The following is a 20,740-nucleotide window of genomic DNA, read 5'->3' as shown; positions in this document are numbered from 1 at the left end:
AATCCTTGCTGCCTGCATTCAAACCTAAAAGTTTATCATTCTCAGCCTGTAAAACAAGCCCTCTTCAGGACAAGTGAGCTGGCTCCTCTCTATTGTATTATTAATAAAACTCTGCACTCCTTATCAGTTACCAGGCCAGTCAGTGCACACACTGATTGTTAACAAGTGTTCCTGGATCTCTCCCTTTTCCATCTTCTGTGCTGGCATGAATGGAATTTGTCCTTGTGTAAGAGGCCAGTAATGTTTGCAGAGCAATAAATCTTGCATATCTTTGCTGACAGAGATTTCATGACCTGCAAGTGATGCATTGGAAGGGAAGAATCCTGATTCAGAGCATGGCTGAGTTTGCAGTGGGAAAAAAAATGACAGGTAAATAGTGGAAATCTGTGAAAAACAAACTTCCACTAATACAAATGAGAATTTAAATGGAAAAGAAGTAAGCAAAGAGCGCAGCACATGAAGTGTCTCTTAAAACTTTACTGAATGGGCTATCAAAGACAGATTTCTTAGTGGAGGTCATCTTTTACAACAGGGCAAACACAAGGCAAACTCTCAGCACTGAGTGTATTTTTATTGTAAAAACAGCTTGTTTGCTTAGGTATGGATTAGCTTTCCAAAACAAGAAACCTAGGAAAATGTTAAACCACCATCTATTACTGCTGGAGCTAGTATGCAGATTTAGACCTTCACCCCTTTCTCCCTCACATCATTTCCCACAAAGAAATCTAAGCTTGTGAGCAAAGTGATGCAGAAACCAGGATCTTTCCCATACCAACTTGGAGAAGTTGCCCCTGTGAAACTGGAGACAACAAATAACAGTCCGTGCCTATATACTAGTTGCTTGTTGAGGTCGTCATATATAGAGGATTTTTTTTAAATGAAAACATAAAATTTCCATCTGTTTTCATTAAAAAATATTATAACTTCTTTTATTATCTCTATTAATGACAACTGTTCCAACGCCACTAATCAATATGGTCCTTTTACTGCTATTTCCCATTAGGATGTTGTTCAGTCTGTTGTCTGTGGTGATCAGCATGAGTAAGGAAGCATTCCTCAGTGCATGACGGCTTGTTGCCTACTAGAGACTGAATTACTAGAGACTGTATTTCAAGTCCCAGTACAAGGCAGATGCTAAATTCAAAAGTTGTGAGATAGGGTGAATGCACTGGAGTTGCCAGGCTCTCTGGGTAATCTGTGTAAGTCCTTTGCAGACTCCAGAGTTTTGAAGAGAAAGATCAGAGACCTGATGCTATTACAGGGGTTTGCCCACCACTAGAAGTGTGAATCAAGGTTTCCTCAGTTGCCCAAGCTTGTGCACAGACCTGTTAAAAAAGATAAAAATGTTTCCCCATTATCTTGTCCTCCAAACTCACTTGCCTTCCAAACACTTCTGTCCAATATGGAAAGATAGACATGAAATTTGGAGGAGTGAAGCTCTTAGAGGGGCTGACTGGCACCACTATGTGTTTACACTGCTTGCAGGGTGAAATTACTGAGGCACTGCAACCTCTCCAGATACACTTATCGCAGTCTGAAGTGTGACTTAAGGAGCACACGGGCCTCTGTGGGACCCCCACATGGCATGCCATGAAATTCATCTGGATGTGATCCCCACAGCTGCAAATCCACCTTCCATTTCCATTACACATTCTATTAGTCTAACGTGCTTCCCCTTTACGCTTCCCCTTTAGCAAACATCAGCGCAGCTCTTTATTTTAGCATTATTAATTTTTGACATGTAGTTGCTCTAAACATGGTAAATACAGAAAGTAATTGGTATGTTAAACAGGGGAAGCATAATGAGTCTCATGTACAAACGCGACTCGCTCCTGCAGCAGAGTCGGACTGAAACAGAATACACAATTGCACTGCCAATTTCAGCAGAAACTTCTTTACCAAGTCCCCGTGGTTCACAGGCAGTGCCTCGACCTCTCCTGTACTTATGATACATCCAGCTAGAGTTTAATGGCTGAAATGACTTTGAAGCTTTCCCAGTGGAACCAATTTTCACCCTCTGTGAATACAAGCTCCAGCCTTTCAGCAAAGAGTTTAGTTTGGTGATAAGTTAACATGTGAGGCCAGCCTGAGAATAAATTTTGACTATTGCCCTGACAGTAGGGCTTTCACATTGCAGCTCCTGGTGATGATGTAGGGCTTTTTGGAAGAGACACTCTCCAGGCTAATACTGGCTAACGGGATACTTTGTCAGCAGGGAGAGATGTTCCTTGCAGCTGGTAATGCTGTTGCTGGCTTGTCAGCACTGATGGCAAATCTTTGCTAGGAGGAGCAGATAGGGAAGTCATAGCCCATCTCAACCCAGGCTTGTGGTGATAATGGGCTGATTGTGAAATACAGGGCATCAGTTTTAAGGGTACAGATGAGAAATTCTCCTCTAAATTTGGCTAGAAGTCAGTGGGAGAGGGAGATAAATTAGAAAGAGTGAGAGGAAGAGTTAGAAAAAAATATATACCAACCGACAACTTCTACATAAGCTTCAAATTGCTACCAACTGCAATTTGTCTCTTTCTCTTAGTTTTAGCATTTTTATTTAAAGATTCAAGATTTCTAGTTTTTCCTTGGGAATAATACACACTAAATACAGTTATTCCAGCTCCTGTGTTATAGTTTCAAATCCAATCAATTTTGTCCAGAATCAAGACTGAAAGATTAGATCAACATTGTTGCAATATCCAGAATTAACAAAACACATATATGCTGCTTGAGATGCAATTTTCCTGTCAATGGCTTTTTGTTTAGTGGTAATTCACAAATAACAGACAAAAACACTCGGCATCAGGATGGGACCATAATATTTGACCAAGAATGGAGCTGACATGCATCAGCAAAATGCCCACAGACAGCATAATCAGGAACCTGACCTGTCTGCTGCTCTGCCAATCGTACTGCATAAATAATTAATCGTACCTGCCAATGTAACATGTAACACCAGGTAGTTCTTTGCTTTTTGTTTTCTACAACAAGCCTTGATGTTTTTCTGTGTTAGCTGTCATAGTAGAAAAAACTGGGAGAAAGAGGGCAGACCCTTGTTACTTGTATAATAGCATACCTGCTTTCTCAGGTTATTCTTGAAGAGGGATTGTTGACAGGATATAAAATATCTCAGTAGTGCCTGGTGGAAGAGAATCAGCAGAAAATAGTAGTATCTGCTACCTTAATCTGAGTTTGGTGCATTAACCAAAAGAACCCATAGATAAAATTTTTGCTTGGGACATTTAAAATCAGGCACTATAATGTACCATAAAATAGGTACTTGGAAGCAAGCAGGAGCTGATAGCAGGACAGATTTAATGGCACAACTGTTTCTGTCTATTTGATTTTGTGATCTGGGTTTCAGAAGATCCCTGAAATCAGTCTGGATACAATTTTTGCCTTTGTGTTTAATTTAAGAATGACATTTCTTTCTGGACAAGAGGCCCATGATACAAGGCTGTCAGCTGAGACCTGACACGCATATTCTGCAATTTCGTATGTGCATAAATAAGAAGGACAAGTTAGCACTACTATCTTCTCTGAGGAAACATCTGAGGTAAGTTTCAAATGATGAAATGAAAGTCTAATTCAGATGAGGTACCTACACACAGTTTCAGGTGAGCAGCACGCAAATGTCTTTTTTGTTTCCCCTTCTAGGAGCTATAGTATTATTACTATTTCAGTTAACAAAACATAACATATGTTTTCTGAAGGAGGATGGAAGCCTTGCCCCATGTAACTCACATAGGTCTGTTAGAGACCATAAAGCTCACAAAACCCCGTGAGTTAGAGAATCCAGCACACTGCTTTCAAGAGTAACCCCCAGAACCTACATGAACAGCATGACTTAATGATGAAAAAGCTGGGCAATACCATATGATCTCATAAGGGATATGGTTTCAGCCTTGGCCTGATAAACTCAAGTACATAAACTTACACCTGCACTTTCCAAGCACAAACACCTGGCTTTGCTTTATAGAAAGAGTCAAAAGCCTGCATGCTTTCCAACCCTAACTATTCTATGATTCTGTGCTCTCTTTCAACAGCCTTTTGTAACTGTAAGGATTGGAATCTGTATCCGCAAATCATATTCCTGGACCACTCCTACTGATACTCTAATAACTGCAGTCCTTCTGGCTATGCTGTCTTCAGTACTTCACTAAATGTTAGGTGCATTCACTTTAGAAAAATCACAGAGAAGTCAGCTTTGATCGCAGGCAAATAAGGAATAAATCCTGAGTCTGAATCTTTGCTCCTAAGAGATTTGTCACACCTCCTCCCATCAAATAAAGTTTACATTTACGTATCAGATTACTGAGCACTAGTCAGCTGACACTGCAGAAGCATTTTCCAAATCTTGTTCTCAAGCAGAAACCTTAATCTAGCACCTGATCTAGGCTCAGGCATCACGGTACATCTTACACCCTTTCCTGATCTTGTCTGAATGCTGATAGCTGCCCAAATGTCCAAAATCTAAGGAGACAACTTGAACCATTTATGAATTTTACAGTTAAATGGAGATTTCAAAGGAAGAAGGGAAGTTTGGTTCATGGGGTTAGAAAGATAAAGAATCAAGAAGCTGAGGATTAGGGTTAGTGTTTATAATTAATAACACATGACCAAAATGAACAGCTGTTCCAGCAATGGTGGTTCCCCTTCGTCATCCACAACTACTTGGTCTGCAGGGCACGGGAAAAAGTATCAGCAGAAAATGTGCACAAACATGTCAGATGGAACCTCTGAACTTTTCTGAAGTGGCATAGCTCCTTTTTAGATGCCACCAAAAGCAACTAAAAGAAAGCTTTTGGAGCTGGCTGCGCAGTACTCTCCATGAACAGCTTGAATCACCCAGCTCATGGCAATGGTCTGCCACAGGAGCTCTAATCAAGTGCATGTGTGTGCTTTCTTTCCATGCGATGACAGTTCCCAAGTGAAAGAACACTTCAGCTCTGATAAAACTTTCCTTCTATTGTCTGAGTTTTGTTTGTTTTCTGGCAAACCCCAGTGCTGCCTCTGCTTTCTGTGCAGGCATACATTTCCCATGCTTGTGCAGGGAGGCCAATCAAAGTCTTTGGAGGCTTCTCAGTAGTATTGCCTGAAGCAAATATCACAGCTCAATAGCAATTTAATATTGTAATCAGGAAGCAAACTGTGCAGTTTCGGCACATCGTGATAATTATTAACTACGTGTATTAGTGTTGCGAATCTAGTAACTAATATTTACAAAAGTTTCCCTGTGTGGGGAAGATCTCTCCTAGACATGAGCAGTTGAGCTGTTCCTGAGTGATTGTCAGTGGGCCTTTAATCCTGTTCTCATGTTCACTGTTTAAAGATAAAACATCAATACTTAGAAATTGTACTTCAAAAGATCTATTTCATGAGTAATAAATTCTCAGGGTGTAAAACCATACCAAGTGCTGGAATGTTTTGTGAATTTATGGGGAAGTTCTCCTGTGGAAAAAAAATCCTGGAAGATAGGATTAAAAAGGCACATCTCAAACTCCCTAACAGAATATAAAGGAGATTGGATTTAAAAATTAAATCATTCTTGCTCTTAGGATTTTTGTTTCATGCCATGATGTGTCTCTTTCTCCTGCTTTCCCATTGATATTAGAATTAATGACCTTAAGAACACCAGTTTAGAACTCTCAGGCAAGGGCAGATATAAGCAACAGCAAGATGTTCTCTAACCACAAAAGCTGTAATCGTCAAACTAAATTTCTCCATGCAGTTATTATGTCTAGGCTGACTCAAGGTTGAAGCAGAGCTACATTTGCCTTTGTGTCTTATGCAGCTCTTGTTGGTCTAGTAGTTCTTCACCTCCATTGTGGTGGTAATGAGTGAAGGTGGTTGGGTGAGCACATTGGCATCAATCACAGATGACCTACACAGTAGGCTTGGCTAGTTTTGAAACTCATAGCATTCCTATTCACAGTACATAATCATATTTCTCTCAGTAATCAATTGGGTGCTTTTTCAAATAAGTGGGGACACAAATATGTTCTTGACATGGGGTCTCTTCTAATCAGTGAGTTGTACCACATCACTGAAATGCATATATGCACAAGAGAAAAAAAAAAAAAGAGCCATTTATTTTCTAATAGCATCATAACTGGGGGAAAGATTTTCTCGTGCAACTTAACCTCTGAGTAGTTTCTTCACTTCAAGCTCACCCATATTTCACACAATTTTTCTGGCAGTATTCAAAGTGCCTTTTAAATTATGTATGCTTTTGGCTAGTATGCCAGACTTGTAGTCTGAAAGACTAGACTCCCCCACAAAGAAGCCATGATTTGACATTATTTTGCTGCGTAATCACATTAGACAAAACAATGTCACAAAGATGACATGAAACAACTATATGTGAACAATACATTGCCATTCCTTTACCACCTGTTTAAACAAATCAAAAAGTAAAATACACCCTTGGCTTCAGGTAGTTCCTACGTAACAGCGGTCAGACATTTCTTAGAATTCAGACAAGTATTCAGTGTTATATCAATGTGGGAGACAAAGATGGTTCTTTCCATGTATTTGCAATAGACTTACCAGTCAGGAGATGACTGATGGATGCTGGCAGGGAGTAAAGGTAACCAGTGAGGCAGTGTTGGATAACATGATCAGTAGTGATTGCAAAGAACTATGACATACTGAAAAGAAATTATAGAGGCAGAAGGACAAGCAGAAAGGGACAGAGAAGCCAAAGGAAAATAAGAATTCAAGAAAAAAGTAGGGGAGCGATGTCTGAAGTTGTTCACAGGTTAAGGAGAGCAGAACTGACTATGAAGAGGTCAATGAAGACTTCACCTGATTGCGAGGCATTGGAGACAGTTTGAAGGAAGTTTTCTGGGGAGCGGAGAAGGGAAAACACTGGACAGTGATGCATCCAATGTGTGTAGGGACAGGACAGTAACTGTAGTGGCAACTGGAGTCAGGTATAGAAATTTATGAAGTACATAATATTGGTATTAGCGTATATATAGCATTAAAGATGTTGGTAATGCTTGCTGTGTAAATTTTGTCAATACAATCTAAAAAATTTTATCAAGAAGCAGTAGAATGACATGCTTTATATTTGCTTTTATATTTCACAGAATATAAAAATGAAGAAAATATGATTAATGATAATCAGCTAGTGTATGCCCTTTGTATGATTAAGAAAACTCATCCAAGTCTAAATTATAAAATACAATATCTATATGTATTGCTTTCCAATTTACAATTTTACCACTTTCATTCCAAGTGTGTATTTTAAGATAAATAAATCTGCCACTATATATTTCATTATTGTCATGTTACTCATAGGCCATGTAGGTGTAACATCAGTTTTTATAAATTCCTTTAATTAAAGTAATTATGTCAAAGATAAGATATGATAAGCATATTAATGTATTAGGTAAATATTTATGCTTGTTTTCCGAATTAGCAGAAAGAGGAATTTGGCTACAGTTAGCGTTCTTCACTGGTTATGAGTGCTTTAATAAAGATGGAGAAAGGTAAGTGTGTGTCTATCTTTAAGTATGTGCTTAGGCTTTCCAACCTCCTGGGAAAGCAGCAAGTAAAGGGGACTAAGCACATATCTAAAGGTAAGCACGTGCTTGACTGCCTTGCTGATCTGAAGCTAGAGACAGTAGGATGATGAGGTTTCTGAAAAGGCTGCTGATACATTCACCACATCAGTTTGGGGATAACAAATAACTTTTTCACAAGCAACTTAACGACTGAAGGGACTAAGGATTCAGTTATGCAACAAATTGGCTTTGTCAGCAAAACCAGTTAAAACTCTATTTTTTTCTCTTAAGCGGAGACTTAATTCTACTGAACCATTTCAATGCATGGCAGTGGTACTATCATGACTGTAAAGATGATGAATTCTGGCCTAAGAACAAATGCTCTCCAGGGCGCAAGTGACCAAATCCCATTCATGGTCAAAGCCATGGAGAGGTATGTTGTGTCCCTTTAAAATGTATTTTGGGGTTAGAGACAAAAAAGCTCAGGTACCTAATACTGGTCTGACTCTACCTGCAGGTGTCCAAGTCTGGACTTGTGATCCTAAAATTCCTGGATAATTCTGGGGATGCTAAATATGTTGATATTAAAACACACTTTATGGTGGATTTCTAAAGTTCAGTTTCTCTGAATGGCCAGAAACACCTTTATCATCCTTGGTAGTATCTGGCTTCTGTCTCAGTCTAATCTCTGTTGAGATCCATAAATAAGGAGTTTTCTCAGTCTCTAAATGGAACACTGCTGTAGATACCTGTGATGAAGATTATAGGGAAGGCAAGGAAAGGGGGAATTACCTTTACTGTCCTTTCTTCTAATAATTCAGTGATTAAAAATCTCATACAGTATGTGTCAGAAATTGGGTAAAGTACTGAATTATTAGCATAAGTTGTTGCCATTGCTTCCTTTGTGCGTATTGTAGTTTGATACTCTATGGAACAAAGCAAATGGTTTAAATTCCACATTAAACCATACCAGGCTACATAATGAGGTAAACCCCAAATGAATAAACAACAAAAATTATAACTGAGGAAACTTCAGGAGATCATTAGAATATTGAAATGTTGTGAGTTTCTTGAAATCCTGAATGTTTGCCTCAGCAAGCCCCAAAATCTCTCTGTTTTTCCATAAATGTTGAGAAAGGAAGTCTGAATTACTCCTGCCTCTCAACAGAAATTACTCACCCCAGGCAAATAGATGACTAGGACTTTGCAAAGCTGAGATACACTCTGTTGTTATGAAACTGTGTGCATACAAAAGACAGTCTGCTTAGTAATATTTATAGATGAGAATAGTTAAGCAAACACTAGAGCTCCATAACTTTCTATGATGAAATATCAAGTTTGCTAAATTAATAGATTGTATTCTTGGCTGGTGAGAAGGGTCTGAGGTGGTGTCTCTGAATATACAGCTCTCAGACCAGTTCCTCCCTATCTCTTCTACCGCTGCTGCCTCAGGCAGCAGGGTTTCTTGTCTGCTAAAGCCAGCTGCTTCCTCGTCAATTAGATCCTCTGCCTCAGGGATGGCAAGGGACTACATCCACCGAAGCCAGCCAGTCTCTTCTGGCTGCATGCATGCATGAGGTTTATTTGCCTAACAGGCCTGGGCAGCAAAGCAGAGTTGCTCTGCTCACTTTCTTATTATTTCCCTTGCTTCTCCAGCAGTGGTGACCTGCATCACCTTGCCTAAGTGCATCAGCTTTGCTACCCCTGGGACTCAGCGCAGGCAGTTGCAACCAGGTGTTCTGCCCAGCTCCTGATGTTTTTGAGTTTATCCCTGCTTACCCTCCTGGTTGTTCTTGTGATTATCAATAGCACAACATCTGGAGGCAAGGCTCTGTGCCTCTTCATGTCTAGGCTTCATGGGGTTACGCCTGAACAGCAGCTATGCCTAAATCTTCAGGAAGTATGCAAGGGAAGAGGGCATGTACAGCACACAGAAGCCTTGAAATCACAGAATCATAAAATCATTTAGATTTGAAAAGCTTTTTAAGATAGAGCTCAACCACTAACCTCACCAAGTCCACCACTAGACCATGTCCCCAAGTGCCATATCTGCAAATCTTTTAAATATCCCCAGGAATGGCAACTCCACCACTTTCCTGGACAGCATTTTCCAGTGCTTGACAACCGTTTTGGTGAAGAAATTTTTCCTAATAGCCAATCTAAACCTCCCCTGGTGCAGCTTGAGGCCATTTCCACTTGTCCTATTGCTTATTACTAGGGAGATTGACACCCACCTCCCTACAACCTCCTTTCATGTAGCTGTAGAGAGCAATAAGGTCTTCCTTGAGCCTCCTTTTCTCCAGGCTAAACAACCACAGTTCCCTCAGACACTCTTCATAAGACTTGTTTTCTTTGCCCACTAATACTCCAAACTCCCTTCAAGGGAGCTGCAGGTCTAAGTCAGCGACTTGTGTTTTCAGTGAGGCTGCCCCCTATCCAGCGCTCTGCAAAGAGTCCCTTTGGTACTTCCTGTGAGCTCACCTCTCCCAAGAACAGATTTTGCAAATGGTGTTGTTAACTGGGGATTTTTAGTTGCACCTCCTCAGTAAGGGAGCAGGGGGTTTATTTATCATGTGAAACATTTCATGGGTCACAATGAACGTCTGAGACCACTGCTCAGTCATAGAAGGATCACAGAGGGTGATAGGAAACAGACAATTTGGGTAATTCTAGGAAATATCCTGGACTGGACTGCAAAGGACTTACTTGGGCTGACCCCAGGTCTCCTGCAATGTAAGTTATGGGAGTCCTTTCTGCCACATGTAACTTGGAACTCCATTTTGCACATATGAAATCGGCACTCGAGAAATGTTAAGCATTTCCTCCCTGCTCTGAAAAAGGCTAAAATCAGGAACTGTTAAAATCAGAAGTGTTCACAAAGCAATAACTTTTGCATTATCATTATGGAAACTGGTTTTGAAAAGAAAGTGTCACGAATGTCAAATCATTCTGCTTAATTGAAGTTAATTAGGGATAGTGAAGTTCAATAAAAACTGGAGTAAAAATGAATGTTTTACAAACACATCAGACTAAAATTTTCACCTTTATCCATATAGGGTTGTTCTTAGGTTAGTGGTTTGTGCAAAATTTTTGAGATCTAAGTAGAAGACAAGAAGATATTTCAAAATCTCCAAGCTTGACACAATAGAGACCCTGTTTCCTGCATAGTCCTATATGCGACACAACAACATTATAAGGCACCTTCCATCATTCTTTCACTAGTTTTAAAGGTTTTTCTTGCAATATGTTGGTGCTAGAGGTTTTTCAAAGAAAATAGTGCCAGAATTAACATGAGGAAAACTGTAGTAGCCTTCCCAGCCTCTAAGAGCAACAACAAAATCATGTTGAACAGGGGGGACTTTGAAATTGTACTTTGCACTTACAATAACTAAATTTCCTTACACAAAACTTCATGCAGTGGCTCCAGTGTAGTACAGGTCGATGAAACACTCCTTGGCACAAGTAGAAATTCCCTTCAAACTAAGAATCTGGGACTGGGGCCTCTGATGATCTCTAAGTCTGAACTGAGCCTGATGCAAGGCCAGATCTGGCAGGCAATATTTTGGCTGCCTCCTCACCTCTTCTGGTGGAAAGTTTCCCCTCTTTCAGCAGGTCAGAGAACCTGCAAGGCCACCTCACAACTCATGGGAGTACGGTGCATTTTTCTCTTCAAGATACTGTAGGTGACAGAGTTAGAAAGATTGCCTGACATCTCTCAGTACGACACTCTTTTTCAGCTGGCCAGAACTCAGGCAAACTTTAATATTAAAGAAGAATACCTTTCTTTTTTACCCTTATAGCAAGACAGAAAGTCAAGATTTCTCACACTTTCATAAAACACATATTGAAGAAGCCCAGTTCATGAACCTGAGACATTTCACACCAATGCTCCAAATGTGTGTCAACAGATTCTGACATTAATTCAGGAAAGGCACTAGTTAATTTTGATTTCTCAGTGCTCTCTTCAGTTCTGTTGTCATAATTAGAAAGTCAACATTTACCCACATCTACCATGAGACTGAGGAAAACTATTAGTTGCAAACAGCTGATTTGTTGAATTTAGCTCTGTTTCTTGATTGTGGTTGATCAATGATCACATTTTAATTTCTATTAATTTTAGTCACTGTATAAATTCTTCCGTGAGTTATTCACGTGACTATATTTCAGCCTATGTATTGCTTACAGACTGCATGATGAATCAGAGTTTTTGTGAGTTGTAATTTACTATTCAGTTTGTACGTGAAAGATCATTTGTGTCCCAGTCTATTGCTTCTGGTCTCTGGGTGAATAGTCTTCAAAAATAAAAAGTGATTTCAGCATGACTTCTGCAGACAGTTCGGAACCTTTCTGGAAACAAAATTCATAGGACTATTTGTTTCACCGTCTTTTTAAATATATATTGATGAACAAACATTTCTCCTATCTAGGTGTATGCAAAAACCCTGACAAACTCCTACTGAAAGCAACAGAAATATTCTGACTGAAATAATAAAAAATGTAATGTTTACTGTGCCTATAATGGGAGAAATTATTGTCCAATTAAATTGACGGATGGTTTTGATAAATTTTTGTCTTCCTTGGATTCTTAAAACTGATCCTCAGAAAGATTGTCCTTCTTTCCTCTTATCTCCCCCACCCCACATTATTCACTCACCTGTAGGCATACCTTTGTTCTCAGAGACATTCAATAATGTGTTTATATTCTTCACAAATGACAGCATGGGAGAAGGCAATTTAAAAAAACAAAACAAAAAACAAAAACCAAAACACAATGTTGCAATGCCATTTGAACAATGAAAAAGAACACAAAAAGAAGCTGCACACCTTTTCCTGAAGCATTCAAAAATCTGTTGAACAGAGCAAAGTGTAAAGCTAAGTATAGCCCACCAGACACTCGCCAGCACTTAAATGTGGAGGGGATATGACTAAAGACCATCAACTCGAGGTCACCACTGACTGCAGCCTATTCCAAAACAGCTCTGCCAGGCTTGCCTTCACCAGCATCAGTGGCTTCTAATGGCAAACTAAAAGCTACCTCTACTCTGCCCTCATGAGATCCCACCTGCAGCACTGTGTTTAGCCCTGGGGCCCCCAAAACAAGAGAGTCTTGGACCTGTTGGAGTGAGTCCAGAGGAGGCCATGAAGATGATCAGGGGGCTGGAGCATCTCTCCTGTGAAGACAGGCTGAGAGAGGTGGGCTTGTTCAGCCTGGAGAAGAGAAGGCTCTGGGGAGACCTTAGAGCAGCTTCCAGTGCCTAAAGGTGGCCTGCAAGAAATCTGCAGAGGGACTTTCTACAAGGGCAGGTAGTGACAGGACAAGTGGGAACAGCTTTAAACTGACAAAAGGGAGGTTTAGATTAGATAGTAAGAAGAAACTCTTCACTATGAGGGTGGTGAGGCACTGGCACAGGTGGCTTAGAGGAGCTGCGGCTGCCCCATCCCTGGCAGTGTTCAAGGCCAGGTTGGAAGGGGCTTGGAGAAACCTGATCTAGTGGAAGGTGTTCCTGCCCATGGCAGGGGGGTTGTCAGGAGATGATCTTTAAGGTCCCTTCCAAACCAAACCATTCTATGATGGTTCTGCGAAATTATGTGCATTTCTTTTAGATAGTGGTATGGGCCAGCTGTCAGTATTGAGTGCGCTATTACTGAGCTGCCTTACAATTCTCTCACCAACTGCCAAGGTCTGCAGAGAAAGGCATCCTCTGCCTAAGGGGCCCCGATGGCATCCTGCCATTGCCATGCACCAGGAAGCTTGAAACATTGCCAGAAATGTTATTTTGGAAACATGCTGTTTGTAAAAGCTTGCATAGGTATATATACATGGCTATAGGAGCCAGGGCTGGGCCTTCAGTAGCAGCAGCACCTGCCAGTCCCGAGGGCCACAAACACGTGGGGACATTAACAAACTCCGTGCAGACGGTGCCGACCATTGTGTCCACCACCGCGACGGGGACCGGGGCAGGGGCTGGGGCCGGGGCCGGGCCAGGGGTGGGTGGGACCTGATGAGGGCCAGCGGAGCCGAGCTGTGCCCAGCGGGATCGGGGCCGCCGGGGCGGCCTCACGCCGAGAGCCGGGAGCCGTTGCCATGGCGACACTGGCAGAGCCGAGCAGTGGTGCGGAAGCGCGGCCCTGCGAGCGATCCGATCGATTAAACGAGCTTTTTATATAATTATTATTATTAGTAGTAATTTATATTTTAAACATTGATTTATTTAGAGCAGAAGGGCAGTGGGACAGACAGCCCGCTGCAAGCCGCACATGAAAGCACTGAGCGGAGCTTGAGCGGACGGCGGCCATCAGGACCCTTCACTGTCCCCAGGGGTGGGCGACCTGGCTTTGTGTGGTTGTTCTCCAGGGTGAAGTCTCCCTACACAGTAAATACTGGTGCTGAGCCCCCCAAGTTGATTTGGTTTTGTGATGTTTAGGGGCAGTGCTCACCAGCAGGGCAACACTCACTTGCCAGGTCTCCTGCAGTCCCTGTACGTCTGTGGACACCTCAGGTCTTCCCACAGGGATTCCTTGGATGGCGGGTAAGGACCTTCCTACAGGAGGAATGGCTCCTATAATATTCATTATTCTCAGCCTGACCTCAGCGTGAGTATGCAGTGACCCCTCGTAATAACAGGATACCTCTCTTTCCCAAGCCTTACAACCTTACATGGGTGTGTGCATTCTTGTGCTGTCCTCTTGCTTCCCCTGTCTCAGGAAAGGCACAATACAGTGGAGCAGTCTGCCAGTGGATCTGTTACTAAAGGAATTCATGCATCTTGCATCTTGAAGATGCATTATTAATGCCTGGACAAATCACATCAGGTGGAGCCCAGCAAGTCCCTGGCACTGCAAAAAGGAACAAAGGCTGGTTCTACAAGAGAGAGAGGGATGAGACAAATTATAACAGCTGGGAGTTTCTTGTCAGTAAGATGGCATAAAAACAGAAATGCTAAAATTGTTTGCACATAAGGCAAGCTTATTTTTTTTTTATTAGGAAGGAAATGACACGTTGCACTGAGAAGAAGGTACTTTATTTGTATCCTAATAAATATCATGTTGTTGGGCATTTTTGAATTTCACAGCAAACTGGGCCAGCTTGCTGGCATTGAAATTACTTCCAAACACAGTTTTATTTAGTATCTGGAAAGGACTATAAAGATTGGATTTGCTAGCAGAGGGTCTGCTTCTTGTCTCCTTGAAGTCAGTGGCAAAACTCCCATTCACTTCAGCAGTAACAGGATCAGGCCAGAGTTTGTAGCAGTCCTCCAAAGCGAAGGAGGCAACGCTGCCTGCAACAGCATGTGGGAAGGCATGGACCCCAGCCTCCCAGGCAAAGAGCAATACTTCTTCATCTCTAACTCTTGATAAGAAGATCTAATTTGTGCAGCACAGGCTTTGATGCCAGCTAATATTTTTGTCCCTGTGGTGTGAGTACTTAGCCAAAATCTGGGCCTTGCTGGCTTTGTTGCACTGAGAATAGAAAAGGATGATAGAAACCCAAGATTTCTTTTGGAACAGCCCTGTTTATTTACAGCGGATGCACACAAAGTGCTATTACAGCAAGGCAGAAGCAAGGAAGGTAGTTTCTTGTTTGGAAGTGTCTCTTTTTCAGTGAGTGCTCAGACAGGAAGCTATGTTTTGGTTTCATCCCATGAAAATGCACCGTTGCACTCTAGCAGGAGGCTTTCCACTGTCTTCTCTTTTATCATTGTTTTGCACTCCCTCACACATCTGTATACAAGCATACAAACTTCCAGCTGTTTTACTCACAATCTTCACCCAGGAGAACTGCTGGGTCTACTCTCTGCTCCTTCCCTTTCTGCTCTTTCATTATGAAGCTGAGCTATGCTCTGAGCAGTGACCTTAATTGCTTCAGTTGCCTCTAAATTAAAGGGCACCCAATTGTTGTTCCATTTAGTCTTAAAGTCCATTAAAAAAATAATTCTGACTTTCACCCACCCTGTGTTTTGTGATTTCCATTTCAGCACATCAGTGCATTATTTTTGTCTCCAGGCTGACCCACATGAAAGGCAGTATTTTCTTTCCTAAGAGTCTCTAAGGGCCCATTGATAATTTTTGTTTAGTTGACAAAAAACCTGAAAATACTTCCAGACATCTTCTACTAACTTGCTATTTTTTTCTCCCCAATATATGACTCCTTAGGATTTCTATCAAACTATTTAAATTAAATATATATCAGAGTGCTTAAAAATAACCTGAATTAATTTTTTAATCACTAGTATAGTATGAAATGTGTTTCCACTAGGTCACTGAAAACAGATCTAGCCTTTGATATAAAATGCAGACAGAAGAATATTTGTTAGGGTTCCACATGACATCGTAGGAGATTACTGAGATATCCTTAGCCATCACTATAGTGATAATAACTCCCTCAGAGCAAGAGATAAAGCCCTCCAAGAAATAGGACCCAGTGAGGAGAGGGAAAAACAGAAAGGACAAACCCAGCAGTTTTCACTATAGCAAAAAGTAAAAAAATGTGTCTTTCTAATTCTTTAATATATTGGCAATGTGATACATTTTGCCAGAACTGGATGGATGAGTGAAGACCATGACAGAGGAGCACTGATGTGATTATTATGTACAGGCACGCATGCACTGCGGATACTGTGGGGTCATAGAGTACCTATACCCAGCCAGGAGAGTGATCTGTGGTTAATGAGAACATCTGCTCAGTGCTCACAGACAACCAAAAAAGTAACGATGATACATATGGAAGGAAAGGACTTGAATATAAACACTTCAAATATTTAAGATACGGCCACGAAGATGATCAGAAGACTGGAGTATTCTTCTGTGGAGACAGGCTGAGAGAACTGGGCTTGTTCAACCTGGAGAAGAGAAGGCTCAGAGGAGATCTTAGAGCAGCTTCCAGTGCCTAAAGGGGTGCTACAAGAAATCTGGACAGGGACTTTTTACAAGGGCAGGAGGTGACAGGAAAAGGGGGAATGGGGTTAAACTGAAAGAGGGGAGATTTGGATTAGACGTTATGAAAAAATTCTTCACTATGAGGGTGGTGAGGCACTGGCACAGGTTGCCCAGAGAAGCTGTGGCTGCCCCATCCATGGCAGTGTTTAAGGCCAGGATGGACAAGGCTTTGAGCAACCTGGTCTAGAAGATGTCCCAGCCCATGGCAAAGGGTTGGAACTGGATGATCCTTAAGGTTCTTTCCAACCCAAACCATTCTATGATTCTATAACTATGCTATAAGGAGGTGAAGCATCATGGCATACAGCACTGTGTTCAGGATTAATCAAGCACTATTGAGAAGGTTAGTTATTGGGAAACAGAAATCATGATCAGCACATCAAGAAAGACTGAAAGCATGGAGAAGCTTCTTGAAAAGGGAACCTGCAGTGTTGAGGCACTTTAGATGTCGCAACTCTTTAATAATAAGGAGTCTTTAGTCAGCCTTACTTGGTATTGGAGAATGACGGGGAACTTATGGCAGTTAGACAAGTCTTCACATGAAGATCAGGCACATAGACGTGGGATTTTCTCTGGTACTCAAGGCCCAGGCAGAATTAGAGCACTCTCACCAATACCTCTGTGTTCCTTCAGGAAAACTCTTGCTTGATTAGACCCAAAGTGCCTCTTTTGCTGGTTGCCTAAATTCAGAAAATAGGATTTTATTTTGTTGAATTGCAGACTAATTTCTAGCACATTAAAAGGGGGCATTTTTCCAAAGCTGCTTCTGTGTAATCTGTCTGTTAAATAAGAATCTTCCTGGCATCCTACAGGAAATGACATTCTATTTAAACATGTTACCTGCTGATCTACTAGAGAAGCAGGCCAGCAGTTTTCTTGTTTGGTTTGTGTGTGTGGTTGTTTCGTGGCTCCTGGGTAATGTTATCCATATTTTTCTGTTTGGAGAATCACTTTTCCCTGCGCACTCACCAACCAACATGAAACCACCTAATTATATTTTCATAATCATGATTAAAAACCATCTAAATTATCCCGCTTGATGTACTCAAAGAGTTTGTTGATTGCTTTTTGATGTGTATTAGAGCTTTTTGCAGAGCCACATCAAATGGTTTGCTCCACAATGAAATAAAAAAAAAAATCTTGTAATATACATATGCACATCTTTTTTAAAAAAATATATAATTTATATTCTGCTAATTAAGCTACATCAAAACCAAGTCTATCACCATGAAATAATTGTGTAAAAGCTGCTCACCTATTACAAGAACATTAATTTCCACTTTACTTTTATTTTTTTCAAAATATTGATTTTATCTTATACAAGGCAATTCAGCATTTCAGAGACTCAGAGTCTCAGAGTGTTTTTCCGCATCCATGGAGACCTCTTGAATACAAAATCAAGTTTTAGAAAAGAAAACTCAAGTAAATAATATTTTCATGTGGAATATGCTCCTTCTGCATCACAAACATTTTAATTTTTTTCTCTATGCTGTTTTCACATCTTATATATGCCACACCAAATCTTGACAAAAGTTCTGTCTGCCGCAGTGTGATAAACACATAAATGTATTGGCTTTCGCAAATCATAAGTATGGTAGACGCCAAGAGGAGGAGACTTAAAGTATATAAACCTGTAACAAACATTAATCACTTGCGCCTCTGGCCATGGTCATGCGCCCAGCACTGTTGCTTGTGCTTTATTGACTTCGTCCCTCAATAAAACCTTGTTATCTCATTCAGAGGAGTGAGTTCATATTTAACATGCAGCAAAGGGATTATTAAGAGGAGGGAAGAAGGGAGTTTGCAGAATTTACTCTGATTGTAGGTTAGAGATTGATCCATGGCCCATTTTAACAGGAGAATGTCACAATGTACAGATGTAGGTTTGGTGCTGGTCAGGTTGATCTTGGAGACTGTGTTGGGACAACATCATGCAGAGGTTCAGAATTTAGTGGAGTCTGGGATTCCTCAAAGCCATGAAAGACTTCATTAGGTCAGTCCATGAGTACATTGGAGTCAAGGTTTGCTTCATGGCTGTCCTGCACTGATCACCAAGTCAACACTCATTAAATAATAAAAATAAAATACTCTAGGAAAACAATTAAATAATTCAAAGTCTGCCTACTTGATATTAAATTTGTTGTCATATCAAATATTCATGTGAAGTAAGTCTGTAGGTGTGTCTGCATGAATGGAGTGCAAGCGCAAACATTGATGCTCTGCTACAGCTTCATGGCCAGCCTCTAAGGCAAGAGCATGGGGGTTGATCACACATGCAAAAATGTCCTCCTCCACAGTGTCATCTTCCTTAGCTCTGTGTGTGTATCTGTGTGTGTAGGCTGTCTCTGTTCTCTTGGAAACCTGCAACATGCTGACACTTACTCTGTGGTATCAGTGACAGCTATGGGGTATTCAAGTACTGCTCTGTTCATCCATGTGCTTCCAGTTTGACTTTCAGTAAATCTTTAATGATCCTTTTCAATTACTGGATCAAACAGTATTTGACAAGAATGCACCTTGTCTAATACTAGCACTTAGACAGGAGTGCATTTTTTAGATAGCACTTAGCATCCACAATGTTGTCGTGATATTTGTGAATGTACTCTCAGGTTGATCTTAATGACCCCATTACAAAGGTCTTCTCATGCCTTGCTGTGTTATCATCTCTCTTTCCTTGACTTTACTGATAAAGAGCTCTCAGATTTCACCGGGGAACACTCTTAGACTCAATGTCCTGGGTTATGCCCTAAAAGGACATTGGATTTACTGGCATGGCTGTAACTACCACTAGGTTTCCTGTATGAGACCATGTGAGACTGATCCTTTGATTTCTTTGACTGTGTCTGATCTCACCTGCAGCCCTGTGTATTGTGGACCCCTCTGTTGTGTGTCTCATGCATCCCTTAGCCTCCATGCAGGGAAATGGCTTCAAGTGCAGTGTGGTTTCACTCTGGCTGCTGCTCCTGGGTCTGATGTCCATGGGCATGCAGCAGGAGAGCCTGTATCCCACTGGGAAGGCGTGAGCCCCGTGTCAGGACACAGCCCACACAAAAGATGTACAGGCAGATGAAAGAATATTGCTATGCAAATGACTTGGCTAGATACTTGGAAAGGAGGCAATTAAATAAGCTGTTGTGAGATTACAGAGCTGTGATTACCCCTTTACCTGGCATCCAAAGGTACTTCCTGCAGTTCTGAAGATAAACAAGGAATCCCTCTCTAATGTTATACTCACTTCCTCTCCCTTTTAGCTGCCATTCCTTCAGCTGATCAGGGCTGACCTGATCACATCATCTGCCTGACCTGTTCTTTTGCAGTAGGAGGACAAACAAGAGGGTATGGCAGCCCTTTAACGGGCTCTGAAGGTGCTCTCGGAGCATTCTCAGTGTAGCCTGCCTAGACTAAGTTCCTTGTAAAACTTTCTGAAGGCTTCACTTTTTAAAAAAGACTTCTGGCAAAGCAACCACCACCATTTCTATCTTGCAGCAGCCTAGGGGTTAGGAAGTAGGAAACCCACATTCAGGTCCTATCCTTGCTGGAAAGAATTCAAACACACTTCTAGTCATTAGACTATAGGTTTTTCTGGGAACACTTTACCACTCCTCATGAAACCGCACCACTGTGCAGAAAAATGGTTTGAATTCACTGAGAGAAGGAGAAAGAGCGAGTGAAAGCATGACTCCCCAGGCTAATGATTAGGCAGCTTTTTCAGAAGTAGGAGGAGGTAGGCTCCAGTCATTCCTCCTGTTTTGTGCTTTAGCTCATGCCTGTTTCATATCATGTCCTCATTCTTTCAGTTAAACTGGTGCATTTTGGTATTTTGAACAAGAAATTATAGTCTGGTATCTACCTACTGTGCATGCTCACAGTGTTCTGCCTATGCAATGATTTTACTGTGTGTGTGTCAATGAAGGAAGCTGAGGTTTCTCATCTATTTCAATTTATATGGGATAAGATCTATGAGGCTGATCCAGCTGCAGTGAAAATTCCTCTTTTTGTAAAGTCCACCCTCCCCCAGCCCCCAGCCTTTTTCACAGTGTCATCTTTTATTAAGATCACATTAGCGCTTCTGGAACAGCCATATTTTATTGGGATCTCTCACAAGAGGATGAGTCAGACCATCTGATTTTATTTTGTTAAGTTCATTTTTGATTTGCTGAGTTTAGTTCAGATATGAACACATCTTGTCCAATTTATCTTTAATATAATACAGAAGCTGGCACAGGCACTGATCCTGGTTACACTAGTGTAAATTTGGAGACATGCCAATGGAGCACTGCCAAGGCCATATTAAAATT

Source organism: Psittacula echo (genome assembly GCF_963264785.1).
Source record: "Psittacula echo genome assembly, chromosome: 2".
NCBI lineage: Eukaryota > Metazoa > Chordata > Aves > Psittaciformes > Psittacidae > Psittacula > Psittacula echo.
This window is presented reverse-complemented; position numbering follows the sequence as displayed.